Source organism: Perognathus longimembris, chromosome 9 (genome assembly GCF_023159225.1).
Source record: "Perognathus longimembris pacificus isolate PPM17 chromosome 9, ASM2315922v1, whole genome shotgun sequence".
NCBI classification, from domain to species: Eukaryota; Metazoa; Chordata; class Mammalia; order Rodentia; family Heteromyidae; genus Perognathus; species Perognathus longimembris.
Genome location: NC_063169.1, coordinates 22,439,569 through 22,456,746, shown reverse-complemented (window position 1 = coordinate 22,456,746; position 17,178 = coordinate 22,439,569).

Here is a 17,178-nt window from a genome sequence, read left to right as displayed (position 1 = left end):
TGTATATGTATATATAATAATATATTATCCCTGAAGCACTTCATCAAATATATAATTTTATATTATACTATGCCATATTAAACATATAATGATTGAGAAATTATGTGTGAATAAATACATATCTATCATGATTCGGAAACCAGAATTACTTTTTAAATATTTATTTTTGTTTAACCTTGAGTAAACATCCTAACCCAGTAACTTCTTTAGTACAATAAAGTCATATGAGGTTTACATACAATTACAATTTCATAAAAATTAGGTACTACATAAATTTCAGTGTTTTTTAAATGCTTCAATTTCATAAGTGGCTAAATTAAAAAATAGGCTTCACATTGTGTTTAATCATTGTTACTTTTATAGCCATTTGGCCTTGAATGGAAATCCAAAGAAGCATGCTTAAAACTGATAGATGGATCTTCAGAAATTAATATAGGAGGAATTAAGACACAACTCATAAAACTTCTTTAAGATACCAATGTAACATAAACTTTAAGAAAAAAATACATTATAGAATGTGACCAACAGAGTTTATTTCCCTCTGGGGTATGAAAGGTGTTGCTGAACACTATTATCCTCTACCATCTCAGTTTATTTTGTGCCACTTTGGAAGTAACTGTTTTTTTTTAAAAAATAATTTGAATGATGTGATTGCTAACTACAAAGAAATACTAAAAGGTCAAAGGCAGTAAAATACATTTCTCTCTGAACAGAAGTAAAAATGACTTTACCCATCTGCAATGTTTCACTTTCGGGCTTTTTATATTGGTTTGGTCAGGAAATACATCTCATTCACATTGATCATTATAACACATGCCATCATGACAGACACTGCAGAGTGTTCAAAATAAATCAGCTAGACACAAGGAACATCAAGAAATAATACTCTCTAAGTTCCCCCAAGTCTACAATCCATATATTTATGTCAAATTGAAAGAAAATTTATAGACAATAAGTTTCTTTTAGTACACTAATGTCGGAGAAAGGAAAGTGATAAACAGTGATATTGTATATAAGAATAGCAGTAGATTTTTTAGAGATAATTTCCCCACATATTTGTTAGCATTTACATATGTTCTTTCCCGAGTATGCAATCTCACCTATTCTTTGTATTTACAAAAGGTTTTTCATATTATCTTTCATTATTGTTTTTTTCTAAAATATTGATATAAGCATTGTTGCCACGTGATCACTAATTGGATTAACTTTTTAAATTAGCTATACTTTTCTGTTTATAGCTTCCCATTTATAAATTAATTATGTATACCAGTATTTATCTGTTATTTTCTTGTTTTGGAATTTTTCCCATGATTCATTACTTTTATGTTTAAGCACAAGTATTTGATAATTAGAGTAAGTATTTAGAATCTGAGCATTGGTCGCTCACATTTGTAATCTGTGTATAAAACTTTAATTGAATGTAATGTGTCACTAAATAACCTTTCTTAAACACAATGTTACTAAATGCTAAATTACAATACAGAACAACCTAGAAGATGAAAGCATAATATTTCAAAATTATGTGAACCATGCTGAAATTTGGTAAATAAACTGCAGCTCCTTGCTGATATTTCAAGTATTCACTGATTTTTAGCATATTCAATCCTGATTATGCACAAGACACAGTGCACACCACACTCTAATTCCTTTGCTGGGAATCTCACATTTCTAATATGTTCTCTCTGATGTGCTCAAGTGGTCTTGAACATACATGTATTGTAACAAGCAAATCGATCATCAGCTTGCTACTGTCTTAGTACTCACAAATATCCCTAACCAGCTATGGGACTTTGGTATATAATTTCATATCTTCTGTGTTTATTTTCCCCGACCATAAATTTACAGGCTCAGGAGAGTTCAAACAGAACTTTCTTTTTCGGGGGAGTTTTGATGATAGATGATCTGTACCTTTTATTTACTTTGCAATGTCGAAGAATATTATAGGCTTCTCTCTTCATCCTGTTACGAAGGAATCAGAACTTTTTGTAGGTACTTACCAGAAAGCTTTTAGTCAGTGATTCTTCGGTTTTGCTTTCCAAGAATTCAAGGAAACTAAAATCCACAGACCAAGAAAAAAATTGTCCCTTTCAACTCAGTTTTGAACTTTAGCATTTGCTGGAGCCAAATAAAACCCAGTGGCTAGCAAATCAGTGTGGGTCTTAGCCTGGCTGGATGGCAGCTTTGCCTTATCAGAAAGCACTGGGAGCCAGTTTCCTGTATGATCGCTTTGCCATTTCAATTCCCCACCTGCTTCTTAGGACATGTGTAAAATATATTTTGTTTCTGCTATCTCTGGCTTTAGCATTTTCCTATTTCCCATTTTTAAGCTCAGAGAATTTTAAAGTAGCCAATCCTTTTCCTTAATGAATATTTTAAAATAATTTGAATATTCAAAATATATCAAAATAGTTAAAAGAAAAGTTTTCACATAAAAACAAGAACATGTTTTACAGATTTCACACTTGTTCCTTTTTTTACTTGCTTTAGTCTAAAATGACTTTTGGGTATAGATAAACCTAGCTACCAGCTGTCCAAATTTCTTCTGCTAAATTGCCTCTATTGTGTTGTTATTTGGTGTCTTAAAGCTAATTTCTGATAATATTTGGCATTAAATTGCAACAATATTCTAAATATTTTCTGAGATAGAAATTAATTTATATTGAAGAAATTAAAGTGTCCCAAGAAGTAATTTACATAACATGTTGGCCTACTTCAACTGATAGCAGAAATCATACAATAATTTCAGCACACAAAGTTTAATATGAAGAATTAGTAACTTCTACTGGATTTCCAAAATGTTAACTTACCATACTTGAGACAGTTTTCCTTAAAAAACCTTGTTCTCTATACTGCTGTGTGGTTGGTTTCTGGGAATTAAAAAATCAGAAAGGTTTCTATCATCCCCTAATAGAAATAGCTCTCTGTTATGATACTGTTCATGTAAACAGTATGTTTAGCAGAACACCAGTGGCTCATGCTGGTAAAGTTTGCTAAGCAGAAGGCTGAGATCTGAGGATCACAGTTCGAAGCAAGCTCTGGCAGAAATATCTATGACATACTTTTCTCCAATCAATCACCAAAGAGCCAGAAGTTGTTTGCATTAATTGGAAGAGTGACAGCCTTGAACATAAACAATTCAAGACTTTTAAGCACCCAAACTCTGTGTTCAAAGCCAGTACTAGCACAGAATATGCTGACTGCAGTGTATATACATTTCTTCCAAGAGTGTCACTAGCTATGTGACCAGCTTCCAATAAAAGGCTTGAGCATTGAATTTCTAATGAACTTTCTTGATAAACAGCTCTTTCTGTATGTTGTCACCATTTAATGCTGGAGGAATTGAGTTCTGTGTGAAATGGAGATGATTTTGCTACTTGAATCTGATTCAATGTACTTTACCTGCTGATTTTCCCCTCAACTCCTACCCTGTGATGTCATGAAGTGTAGTCACAGATGACTATTTGCTAATTCCCTTAAGTCCTTCCATAGGAGTTTGAAAGAAAAAAGGTTTAGGAGACCCCTGATATAGTAGATTGCTATTAAATATTACCCAGAAGCTGGGCACTGGTGGCTCAGGCATATGATTCTAGCTGAGATGTCAGGATCATAATTTGAAACTGTCCTGGGACAGAGAGTCTCTAAGCCTCGTATCTTCACTTAATCAGCACTGAGACAGAAGTGAAATTGTCTCTCAAGTGGTAAAACATGCACCTCACTCAAAAAAAAAAAGCTCAGAGACAGCACCCATGACCTGAGTTTAAAAAAATGGTACAGAGAATGTTGAAAACTCCAAGTTTGAAAGAAATTACTTTAGAAAGGGCGATCTTGGAAAGCAAGCCCCATTACAAAGGTATCTTAACTTCCTTGAAGAAAACAAAGCTACCCCCTAGTAAGAGGAAATTTCTCTGAGCAGCTCAAGATACACCTGGCAGACAGCCACTAATCACAAAGAGACGTTCTTCCAGATTTCTGGCAAGACCAAGTTGGCATACAGACACACAGAGAAAGTCAGGGAGATTCCCATGTACAGAACGTACAGCTTTCCTTCTGCATTGGTAAAATATATAAAGATAAACTCTTGAGTCAAATTTGGACCAGGGCTGGTGTCTGGCCACATGTTTGAGGCCTATGCACTCTGAGTAGGAGTCCTACACAATAGACGCAGTACTGAAAGCTCTCTGACAGACTTGGGAAATTTTCCCTCAGCAATACCACACACAGTGCAGATAGCCTGTGAAGTGAGAGGAAGAGAAATTTGGACTAAGGAACACAAATCCTCTCTTCTTTTTACAATTCCTCTGGAGTAACCTCTACTCACAAAACTCAAGATCATTTTCACTGTAAAGGAGCACACTCTTAAGGACACTAGTTAATAAACTTAAATCAGACCTTGAAATATAAATTTGAATCTAAGAAGTGACTTAGTGCTATATGGCTGGAAATACCTAAGAAAGTTCTAAGTTATTTCTTTTTTGAGAATATTTTAATTACTATTATGTAAATCAAATGATATTCATGACATATTTCTTTTGTACATATATATGCAGATAGATAGGTCCATATTTAAGACTTCAACATATATCTTTAGAGTCTGCCATATTTTCTCAAAGAGTGCCTTTGGATTACTTATTTATAAATAGTACATAAAGGTAGAAGCAATAAATATACACATGATATAATTTCTATGATTGTCAGAAAGCCACCAGACTTCAATCTTCGTTGTCTGTAGAAAGCTAATACACAGTGAATGTAAAAAAATGTGTCACTAACCTTGGGAAAAATGATTAAAAATTGCTATTTATTTCTTACTCTGTTTGCTTGCTATTTACATTTTATTCAACTAGAGAAGTAAAATTATACGCCTGTATGTTTTTCTCCATTTTCCCCACAAGTTCATAGAATATTTAAATTTTTAAAAGAGTATTCCTTATTTTCTGGCATTTATCTTGACAATGTTCTTAGTCTTCTTAGGCTGACAAATTTACTTTTCAACAAAACTAATATTTGCAACATAAATTACTTAGTAGTACAATATAAGCTATTGTCCAATGCAATGTTGTTATACCTGTATTTGTGTCACATCTAATTATCAAGCCTTGATTTGTGTAATGTGAAAGAAATTATTTCCACTTTGTCTACCATGTAAGCAGATCAATTTTCTCTTTAGATCTTTCCATCAGTTCTGATTGCTTTATGCTTACAGTCTTCATCTTACCTTTTTGCCAAGCCAAATTTGGTCCTTATTTCATGTATAAATAGATGAAAGGCATTTCACAAGATTTCAGTTATGTTGACAGGTGAACCAGATAAATCAGTAATTTTGGAGTGTTTTTCATAATTTCCTTTATCATTAATTATTTGTACTGTGCCAAGGGAGTCTTTCTAGTGTTTGTAACAAGTTTATATTTATTTTCTTTTGCGTTTTCTTTATGCCATGAGAATTTAGAACAGAACAGCTCAGGAGAAAAATAACAAGCTAAGCCACAATAGAAGTTGAAGTGGGTGTTGTAACTTGTTTTGCAGGAAAGCTTGGATAAAAGACTCAAGGAGACTTCTTCAGATTCTAAGCTCTGACAAGAAGATTTGTAACGTGATGAATAATTTTCGCACAGATCTTTTCTTTTGTGATGTGTATGATGCACAAATAACTGTGACTTGAAAGTGTGAGGGTAAAGTTTGCATGTTCACAATGGCGGCTGTTCAGTGAATTTGCTGATGTGTGTAAAGTCAAACATGATTAGATAATGAGCAATATTAGCAAGATACAGTCTGAAATAGAGTTTTTAGAATCCCACATGCCTCTGTGAATGCCAGTTTTTGTTTACTATTTGTCTATAGCAACCATTCACCAAGTGCATGTTCAAAGTCTTTTCTAATAAAATGTTCTCTATAATAGGATATTTCTGTTTCATCATTAAAGAGTGAAGTAATATTTACATTATAACATAATATTTGAAAATATGTATCTCATAAAGTAGATTTACTAGTTTTTGGAGAAAACCGTGGAGTTTTCCAAGGATGATTCTTTAAGGATTATTTCTGGAAAAAAACACATGGAAATACTATAAATGAATACTGTTTAATATCAGATTTTTTGTTTTGGCCAGTCCTGGGGGTTGGACTCAGGGCCTGAGCACTGTCCCTGGCTTCATTTCTGCTCAAGGCTGGCACTCTGCCACTTGAGCCACAGCGCCACTTCTGGCCGTTTTCTGTATATGTGGTGCTGGGGAATTGAACCCAGGGCCTCATGTATATGAGGCAAGCACTCTTGCCACTAGGCCATATCCCCAGCCCCTAATATCAGATTTTTTAAGTAACAGTTTTATTTCTATCCAGAAGTCACTTTATATTTGCTACTCTCAATAATTTTTAAAGCAAGCTTTCATAGAAATTATGTGCCTGTACAAGATTTTATATATTCAATTTTCACTTAGACTTGTTCTTCCAATACTAATTAGCAATTATTTCGAACTTGAATATTTAAGGAAATAGCTATACCAAAAATCATGGGCTTCTTAATTTTAATACCTCATCCTATCTATTCTGAAGAGGAAAAAATGACATCAGCGTATATTGAACAAAATGTGCTATTCTACTATTTCTACCACAAATAGAATACTATAATTTAGTTTGAAACAAGACCAATACTAAATCAGAAACAAGGCAATAAAATAAAATACTCTTCTCAAAAATATTTACATTATAACAAATAAATCTAGTGATACTTTCTCTGTTATAATGAATCTTTAAGAAGTTTATACTTAAGGTGGTAGTAAAATATTTCCTACCTACTTTTCAGTATTAGGAGACATAATTTACATATGATTTACCTAACATTTTTCTCACTAAGTATGTAGAATTTGTATCATCCAAGTCTCTCCACTTTGACCAATAAGACCAAAGTATTTCTTGTTTAAATCTATAAATAATTTAGCTTTTAGAATTACTGTTTTCTATTCTTTTTTTCAACAGAACTTAAAATTTCCTAGTGAGAAATCATGATGGAGGTAAATTCACATTTTTTTTCTTCTCTCCTAGTTTTTATATAGCTGTGCCTCAGTAAGTGGTACTCTTTTACCAAAAAAAAAGTATGTTCTGTGAAAAATCAAATAAATAAGAGAATAAATTACACTTCTGTTCCCACCTTTACTTGGGCCCTATTATTTTTCAAATGAGAATGTTCAATTTTGTCCAGAGCCTGTCAAATACAAGTCTAAATTTAGGATACTTTTCTTTGTGAATATCCAGTGCTGCCAAACAGCATTCTGAACCTGAATTTGTTCCTATCAAGATGTAATGAGGCTTAGGCCAGACAACTTTGCTTTGTCATAAGAATAATAATGGGCCTAAGGCAATGCACGTGATGGCGACATAGACTGAACTAGATTTAGATTATCTCTTTAGCTGAGGAAGATGCCATCTGTAAAAAAAAAAAAAAAAAGCTAAATTTGAAGCCTTAAGATCCAAAAGTTATCCAGGGTATTGAGATATTCTGTAAATTTCATCCCAGCTATTGAGCTATAGTAAAAGTGACTGAAGAATCATCTTCCTTCAACTCCAAACTATGGCAAGGTGACAGGTATTGATTTGGGAATATAAGTGAAATCTGTGTGGCATACATGTGGTCTGTGGGAGACTGTCTACAGGACTTGATTTCCAGTGGTTTACATTTCTCAATGAAAATTCTTCTGTGGAAATAATAGTATCATCATTCTTCTAGATACTTTATTTTCCACTTTAGAGGGACATGAACGTGTTCATTTCTGTGACTTGCATCTGCCTCTAGTTCAGAGAAATATTCACACAATAAGATTCTGCCTTCCTTGGGTTTATTCTCTCTTACATGCTTTGATAGGATGTGTCTATACATTTTACTAAACTTTCCTAAATCCTTAGAAACTCAGACACTGCGCTTGAAAAGCCTATTTATGAACAGTATATATTTATAGTATAAGGATGTTTCTGAAGCAATGTGTTATTTTCCTACCTTGTTTTAAATACTGCTTGCTGTATCTTGTAAAGAAATTATGTTTATCTTATAATTTTTTCGATTTGAAAACACTTCTCCAAATTAAATATTCTCATTAATCTATCATAAAAAATATTTCCATTTGATTCACTTTTTTTTTTTTTTGCCTGTCCTCGGGCTTGACCTCTGGGCCTGGGCACTATCCCTGAGTTCTTTAGCTCAAGGCTAGTTATCTACCACTTAAGCCACAGTACCACTTTCTGTTTTATGGTCGTTAATTGGAGATAAGATTCTTATGGCTTGAACCACTGGGACCTGGCCTGATTCACATTTTTACAGGACTGATGAGTTTCAACCCACCCCGGTGAAGCTTTACTCCGCCTCAGGCCCTTAGTGAAGAAATACAGTGACATTGGCATATAGCTCATTATCCTTAGCCACACTCTTTGTTTTCTATTGCAATATCTCATAGATAGCTGCAGGCTAATATTCATGATTAAGGAAGGTTTATAGCAAAATGGAAAGAACCGATGTTAAGCCATGCAACTGTTGTCTGCACAGGTACTTAATAAAGTGAAACGTCACCTGTTAGGGCCCCATTAAAAATCTTTGAAAAGGCCTTGCCTAATCTTCATTTTCAGTGACATGTGAATGTTTACAAGTGATGGAAGTTGGGGAGATAAAAAGGATAGTGTGCAAAAAGCAAAAAGAATAGAAAAGTAGAAAAATAGATATAACCTTCGGTTAAGAACTAATAAGCAAAAACTGAAGTATCTTACTCCAAACCTTGACATTCCTTATCTCAAATGCATTCATTCATAAAGTTAACCATCATAGGTGACCATCAAAATCTCTAAGTCTCGGGCTGGGGATATAGCCTAGCGGCAAGAGTGCCTGCCTCGGATACACGAGGCCCTAGGTTCGACTCCCCAGCACCACATACAGAAAACGGCCAGAAGCGGCACTGTGGCTCAAGTGGCAGAGTGCTAGCCTTGAGCGGGAAGAAGCCAGGGACAGTGCTCAGGCCCTGAGTCCAAGGCCCAGGACTGGCAAAAAAAAAAAAAAAAAAAAAAAAAAAAAAATCTCTAAGTCTCAGAGCTCCAGAGAAACCTTAGTACTACTACTTGTACTAACACTTGATACCCCATTGAACATGGACATATGGACATGTCCCTTACTCTTTTAATTCCATTTTTTCCAACACAAAGAGGCTATTGTAAGACTAGAATTCAATTATATATTAGATTTATAAAGCTTTTAGATGATGATAATAAGAAAAATATAATTGTTGATTCTCTTGTTCTTGGTTGAGTATTTTTTCAAGATAATCACTTAATCTGGTAATGTAAACCTTGCCAAATGGTTCTCGTGTATAACTGTGTTATCCTATAATTTGTGGTTTAAATTATGTCATAATGTTCCCTGAATCAGTAGCAAACATGATTCCTACTTTGTAGAGTGCAGGTAAGAAAGAACAGGTGGCTAAATATGTATAGAGGCAGCAACAGGTATGGGATGCCAAATTTTTGTTTTGTGACAAGACCTCCATGGATCTTGAAAGAGACAAATATGCATATCTAATTCTATTGGAGTAAACGAATGAACACATGTTGAGAGATAAAATCTTTGTATTGACCAATAAAGAATTTAAAATTTATCCTCATTATTAAAACATGGTATCTAACAACTTATCTTCAGAAACTCCAGTAACGTGGATTCAAAATGAGGCCTATGTTCAATATATTCTTTCACAACACTGAAATCTGTATTCTATAAATCATTGTGTGAGTGCATCCTTACAGGACACAGTTTTTTAATGGTCAAGCCATTATTTGTGTAACACAACTCACCATGGTTTTTTTTCCTTTCTCTATCTAGAAAAAAAAAATCTGAATGCTAACTTTGAAAGAAAGGACTGAGCTTCCTTAGTCAAGATCTTGTTCTTACTTGCACTTAGAAATATATGTGATAAAAATAAAGATTTGTTGTTGTTGTTGTTTTATTGTTGCTAAAGAAGGTAAGTTAGGAGGGATGATAATTTTCTAGCCAAAACATATACAATGTTGGGAATATTCCTTTAGTCCACAATGTTTCCAGACCTGTTGCATAAGCAAACAATTTCAAGAACATGATTTAAAGTCTTTATCTCTATAAAGTCCATACATTTACTTCAGGGCTGGGAATGTGGCCTAGTGGCAAGAGTGCTTGCCTCATATACATGAAGCCCTGGGTTCGATTTCCCAGCACCAAATATATAGGAAACGGCTAGAAGTGGCACTGTTGCTCAAGTGGCAGAGTGCTAGCCTTGAGCAGAAAGAAGCCAAGGACAGTAGCTCAGGCCCTGAGTCCAAGGCCCAGGACTAGAAAAAAAAAAAAAAAATGAAACATTTACTTCAAATCGGCTTAACCTCAACCATGCATACTCTTTAAAGGTTTTCACAAGGACTGGTAATAATATCAGAATTTGATCCACTAAATATTAACACTCTTCTGATTGTCCTAATGTTGTCCTTGGAACTCTTAAAATATTATACTACATTTTCTATTTTTGTGTATGTTGAGGAAAATTCCAGTAAACAAATGTGATAACTTTACCAAAGAGTGAATTGAAACTTATATGCTTTGCATGCTAGAATTTAATAACTACAGAAAAATGCTACATAAGCATACATATATATTTATAGACATATATGTGTATATATGTATTAATGTACAGATATATGAATGTATATATACACATTGGAAGTACCTGAACAAACATGAAGGAATTGTTAAACTTTACTGATCAGACTCATTGTTTGAAATCATCAGCTAAAAAAATTAACAATAATTAGTTTTGTGATAACTTCACTGAAGATTCAGTTTGACATTTTAAAATGTCCTTTAGCAGATCCACTAAGATGCATTAAGCAAGAAAAAAAAATCAAAGCCAAGTAAGAGCTTATAAAAGACAGGGTAAATCCTTCTGGATGATTAGTTCAGTGAAATGTTAAAAGAATATTTTGTGTGCATGTCAATTCTCTTGCTAGTCTCAAACTAGTAATTTGGATTCACTTCATTATACCCACTGAAGTACCTTAGCAGGGGCTGAGAACAAAAGTGAAGAGCCAGACAGAAAGAGCAATAACACTTAAGTGATGGATTTGCTCTCATAATTCAGATCCAGGTAACTTAAACAAGCACCTTGTAAATGACAGTGCAGGGTGCTCTCCATTCTGAGTGAATGAAAATGGGAGAGACAGGAGCTCTCAAAGAGCTCCTCGATGATGAGATGAAGAGAAGCATGATGAATATTCTAAAGATGCAACTCATTTTTCTCTTTGTTTCAAGAGCTTGTTCTTTCATTTTAAATCAAGGATACTTTGCTAACCAAAGATATTTGACACTATATCTGACTTTTAGAATAAAATTCATAATATTTAGATAAAATGCATAGATTTAATATACTAGTGGCTTAGTTATATTAATAATTTAAAAATAATTCTGCTTACAGCAGTTATTTTAACCCTGTTATTGTTTTTATAAAGAGGTTACAGTTATATAAGTTAGGTAATGAGTACAATACTTTTGCGACAATGTCACCCCTTCGCTCACTCTCTCCCAGGTTTTCCCTTCCATCTCCACTCACAAGTTGTATAGCTCATTTTCCACAGTGTTTGGTTAATATCACTGCTACATTTGTTCATTCTTTGTCCTTCCATTTTCCTTTTGAAGAAAAACACACACCACACACACACACACACGAACACTACCTTGACAGGATACATTTTCCTTTGTAACTCTCACTATATTTGACAGTAATGCTTATTGTCCATATCAGCTAGCACATAGTCATCTTAACAATGGCAGGGATGCATCTTTTATCACTTCAAATCAAGTAGAGCAAATTACTATTTGTTTGTACAACTGAAATCCTGAAAATCTCACATTTAGCCTACCTTTCCTTCCCCAGTCTCACCCCTACCTAGGTGACAGGTAGATTTCAGCTAATGAAAAACAAGAGAGAAATAAAGATGGAGATGGAGATAGGAAAGAAGTAGCATAAAAGCAGAGAAAGAAATGAAGAAGAGAGACAAATTGATGTGGAGAGGAAGGTAACTGAGAAGAAAAGGGAGATATATGCAGGAAAAATTGAGAGATGCCATCATAAAAACTGAGACCATAAACAGTGGTGCCTTGGAATCAAAGTTAGAAAGGAACAGAGACGTGATTATTTTTTCGTTCCAATATGCTATTTCCATGCTACACAACCTTAACACAATGAAGACATTTATTGCTGTGATTCTATTTGTTTTACTTCCCATGTAGTGAATACTTCATACGTATATAACAATATTAACTCATATATAACTGGAAATTCTATGAAGTAGGCTTATCTCCATTTAATAGATGACATGACAACGACAAAGAGGAATAAGCCTACTTATACAAAAAGATACACAAAGAATAGATTCACCACTAAGACTCCATGCACTTAACAGCCACATAAACAACTATAAGGGATCTTGTCACACCAAACAGCCGGCAAGCATGGCTTTACTTTATATCCCATAGGGAAAACCCTTTTCTGAATCTAGACAATGAGAATTCATTAAATGAAAAGGAAAATAATTCAAATGGGGACTTGAGCTTAAGCTAGGAGCATAAGGTCAACAGTAAAACATGTTATTGTTCCAAAGCATATTAGAAAAAAATATAGATTTTTGGGGGGTATACATTGGAAGATCAGGTATTGGTAAATATTGCCAAGGTATTATTTATACGTATATGAAAATAGAACAGTGATATCTGTTGAAATTTTTTAAAGGGAAAGGAGAAAGAATGAAGGAGAAAGGGTGTGTGTGTGTGTTTGTATGTGTAAATATCACAGTGAAACTCTCCATTGTGTAACTAATACGTGCTAATAAGCAGCCTTCAAGTAAAAGATTAACACATTAAAAATCTGAAGATTTGTTAATTCTCAAGCTAGAGATGAACTTCTTTCTGTCTACTGCAAGCACTCTTTTCATAATAAATATGCCTGTCATTAAAAAAAACAACAAACCTATGTGATGTAGACTATTTGTTTGTTATTCCTAATCTACAGATAGGGACTTTGTGTCTTCCATCACTGAGCTTGTGAAAGGCTGTATTACTTTGTTAGTGTTGTTGTATATCTCAGGCTAGGGGACTTAAAAAAAAAGAGTACACTTACAAACTGACACAAGCCAATCTAACCCTCTTTGTGCAATATTGAAGGATACTGAAATAAAAATTAAGTTAAATAAAAACAAATGAAATTTATTTACTAGACTGGAATTTTTTCTGAATAATTATTTATTTATTGTCAAAGTATACAGAGAGATTATAGTTTCATACATAAGGCAGTCGGCACATTTCTTGTACATTTTTTTTCCTGTCCTGGGGCTTGAATTCAGGTCCACTGTCCCTAATCTTCTTTCGTTCAAGGGTAGCACACTTATCAATTGAGCCACAGTACCCCTTCCAGACTTTTCTAAGCAGTTTATAGGAGGTAAGAGCCTCATGGACTTTACTGCCTGGGCTGGCTTCAAACTTAGATCCTTAGATCTCAGCCTCCTGAGTAGATAGGATTTCAGGCATGATCCACTGGTGCCCGATGAAGACATTGGAACTTTTCCATGAAGTTATTTATATTTTTCTCTTGTACTCTCACTTGACATATGAATGTTAGCCATATTCTGCCTGTGTCTAGATATGGCCTTTATCCTTCACACTCTTACTTTCTTCTCTTCTTTCCATGGCATCAGTTGCATTGTACTAGAGCCACCAATATGAATTCATTTTACTTCAATTGCGTCTATAAAGGATTTGTCTCCAAAAATATTATGATGTATGTATTGAGAATGAAGATTTAGTATATGAACTTGCATAGGATGTAGTTGTAATATTATACTTCTAATACATGTATGTATACACAGGAAGGTTTACACATTATTACCTTGGAGTGGAGTTTAAGTTCCATGACAAGTGGTAGGTAGTACTTTTATGTTTCTTTGTTGTTTTGGTAATAAAATCACCATAGTCCTGACCCTCTAAAACGTGCAATGAAACTTGAGTATGGCAGTCCTTTCATTGTAAACTATCATTTCTCATTACTATGAAAGTGAAAAAACAAAAAGTTCTTTCTGTGATTCTGTATGTGATCACGCTGAGGTACTGTTACCTTCAGCAGTAGCAATAATGTTACTAAGGTAAGGGAGCAGGTGAGAGATTTTAATGTAGTGAAGTGAGTGATTCCTTCTCCAAACTCATGTCTAGCTGTAACCTGTGAGACCCGGAAACAAGGTCTTTTCATATTCAGTCACTTAATCCATGATGACAGCAGGACTGTAAACAATGACTAATATAGTTATATGAAGAATGGCATACACACATATAGGGATACAAATGCCATGTGACAGGGAAGTGTCAAATGATATAGCTTCAACTCAAGGAAAAATCAGGATAATTAGCCACACTGAAATCTGGAATAAGGAGAGAAAGGTATCTCCGTTGGAGGGAGCAGAGCCTTATCCTTCACTTGATTTCAGACATTTAAATTCCAAAGCACTGCCAGAATAAATTTTCATTATTTTTAACTCCTTTGTCTGTGCTACTTTGCTATGGAATAGCTCAAGCAAACAAATGTTATGAGGCAGTCCTACAGCAATGGTATTATGAGCAATGGGAAGAATTTTGATCTTTCATGATGTTTGTGATCCTTGGTGACACATAAATGAAAGTTCACCACCTCTAATCTTTGCTTCTTTGAGCCAATTCTAGTAGACTTGTTAATTACTTATTGCTGAGAAATTCCAAAATGATTGCAATATCTGGGATGTTTGCAAATATTTAGGAAGGAGTTATGTGTGGAATAGCCTGGAGGTCAAACTGTAGGAGCTGGAGTGTAGAGATTTAGAGGATTAACATAAATGTGACCTCCTGTGCTCCACTGTCTGGGGAAGCTTTGCCCTTATTATTTACATCCTGGTCCTTACTGCTACCACACTGCCAGCCCAGACTGGTGTGACCTCGGGAAATACTACTGACATTTATTACGTGGCCAAGCACCATGCAAGTAAATTCCATTTGCTTCATATCAAGATTCTACCCTCAGTTTTGATTAAAGATAAAGAGATGCAAAAATACCCAAATCACATGCAGAAAAACAAAATGTCTGCTTCTTCAGAGAGTTCTATTTCTGTGTCTATAATTCTGCTCACCAACTGCATGTGTAACCTTTCTCTAAATTTGCAAAATAATTCAGAAGTTTTCATGCTGCCAATTGCTAATCAAACCTTCTTCATCAACATCCACGCCCTCTCCCCATTTGTCATCTTATTCATGCATTGCAAACAGTGGCTCATGCAGCCTCTTCTCTTTGCTTCAGGAAAACAACAGGCTGTGTAACCAAGGGGAAGCTTATTAGCAGCTAAAAGCTCATTTTTAATGTTACCTAATCAAGTGTTGACTCATTAAAATTATGAACCTTAAGAAAAAAAGTATTCCTTTAAGACTCAAATATCAGTGTAGCTTGTCAGTGTCTTTAATATTGCTTGCGTCCTCTCAAAGAGTTTGAGCAGAACTCTTTGCCAGAATAAAATGGTAAACCTGTTTCTTTCTCACTGCATATGGTAAAAACCTATGAGGTCTGTCTGATTTATATAAGTGTACTTGGCTGCTATTTTATATTTATCCAAACCATGTTATAAAGTAAAAGTGAGGATAAGCTCCAAGAATAAGATTTTTTTAATATAGACTGGACATATTTGTGAATAAGGGGTATGTATGTTTCTCAACTGTAACTGACTTACTAAATTGAGTTTATTTATTCTGCATCATGTCATTGCTTTTATTATTGATTCATCCTGAAATGTAATGAATAAAAATGCAGGTGCTTGAAATTTTCAGAGTTTAAATATATATTTTTAAAACTACAACATTGTAAAGGTATTTTTATAAGTTAGACTTTTTTTTAACCATGAGCATTTTTACATTTGTCAAGAGGATGGAAACTTGGTAGCAACAATTTGTTATTTCATTGCAACCTACTGGTGCTATACTGTAATTGATACAAAATTGTTTCGGTGTTGAAGGACAGTCTTCATTTCAATATGAGTTGGACATAGGTGTCTGTCATATAAACCGAAGTGTGGCTCTCTTTCACTGTCTGGCATCACATTCATTACTTCATAGTTTTCAGAAAAAATGATTTCAAGAGCCAAATGGGGACATTGGTGGAATAGCCAGCAATTTTAGAACAGGTACTATGGAAATTGCACTATCTACAAGTTTCAAGTTCTTCAAGGTTAATTGCAAGTGTTTAAGTGGATTTGTCTTATTGTATAAGCTATAAAATTGTTAGAGACAAACTGAAACATTCTGTCACCTAACAACATGTATTAAACAACTGGGAAAATGACTTTCTGGTCTTTGAGCAAGAGTTTCCTGAAGGGAAATCTTAGTATTTCTCCTTTTCTCTGTGTTTAACAAGCTTTTCCATTGAAACTTCATGTCCTGCATTAGCACATAAAGAAGAATGCATCAGGCTTTCAACATAATATTGTTCAGAATCATTGAAGACAATTAAATTAGCCCATTACCTTCATCTGCACTGCTCTCTTCCTCGCTGTTTGATGAATATGTGGTTTTGATATTAACCTTAACATTACATTTTTATATGAATATCATGGGATAAAGGATTTTTCAATGATGGTAGGTAATAGAGTCATATATTGAAACTTCTAAAGAAAAAAATCAAATTTTAACAGCAAACATTATCTCTCTTACCTTCATACTTCATCAGCTCTCCATGTCAGTTTGGAGTCAGGAAGGTAGAGTTTTTTATTGGAATGGCATGCTGGAACAGCATGAAATGATAGACTAAGACTAGGAGGAGACTGGTTACCTGAGCATCATAGGGGAAGAGAGTGAGTCCACATCTGAGTGGACATGGGTGAGAAGACAAACTAAATGTGCAGGAGGGAAAAGTATTCAGTAGTATATATGTCTTTCCAAGTACATATTTAATATGTCTCAGCACTGTTTGTATATTTATATGTACAAATCATACATTCTTATGTTAATTTTATTCCGACAGTTTTATTCTAATGCTTTGTGCATGATTTCTTTCATAATTTTATTAGATTTATAATTTTTAGAATAATGACAAACTATTTTATCAATTGTATAATCTTCACCCTTACTTA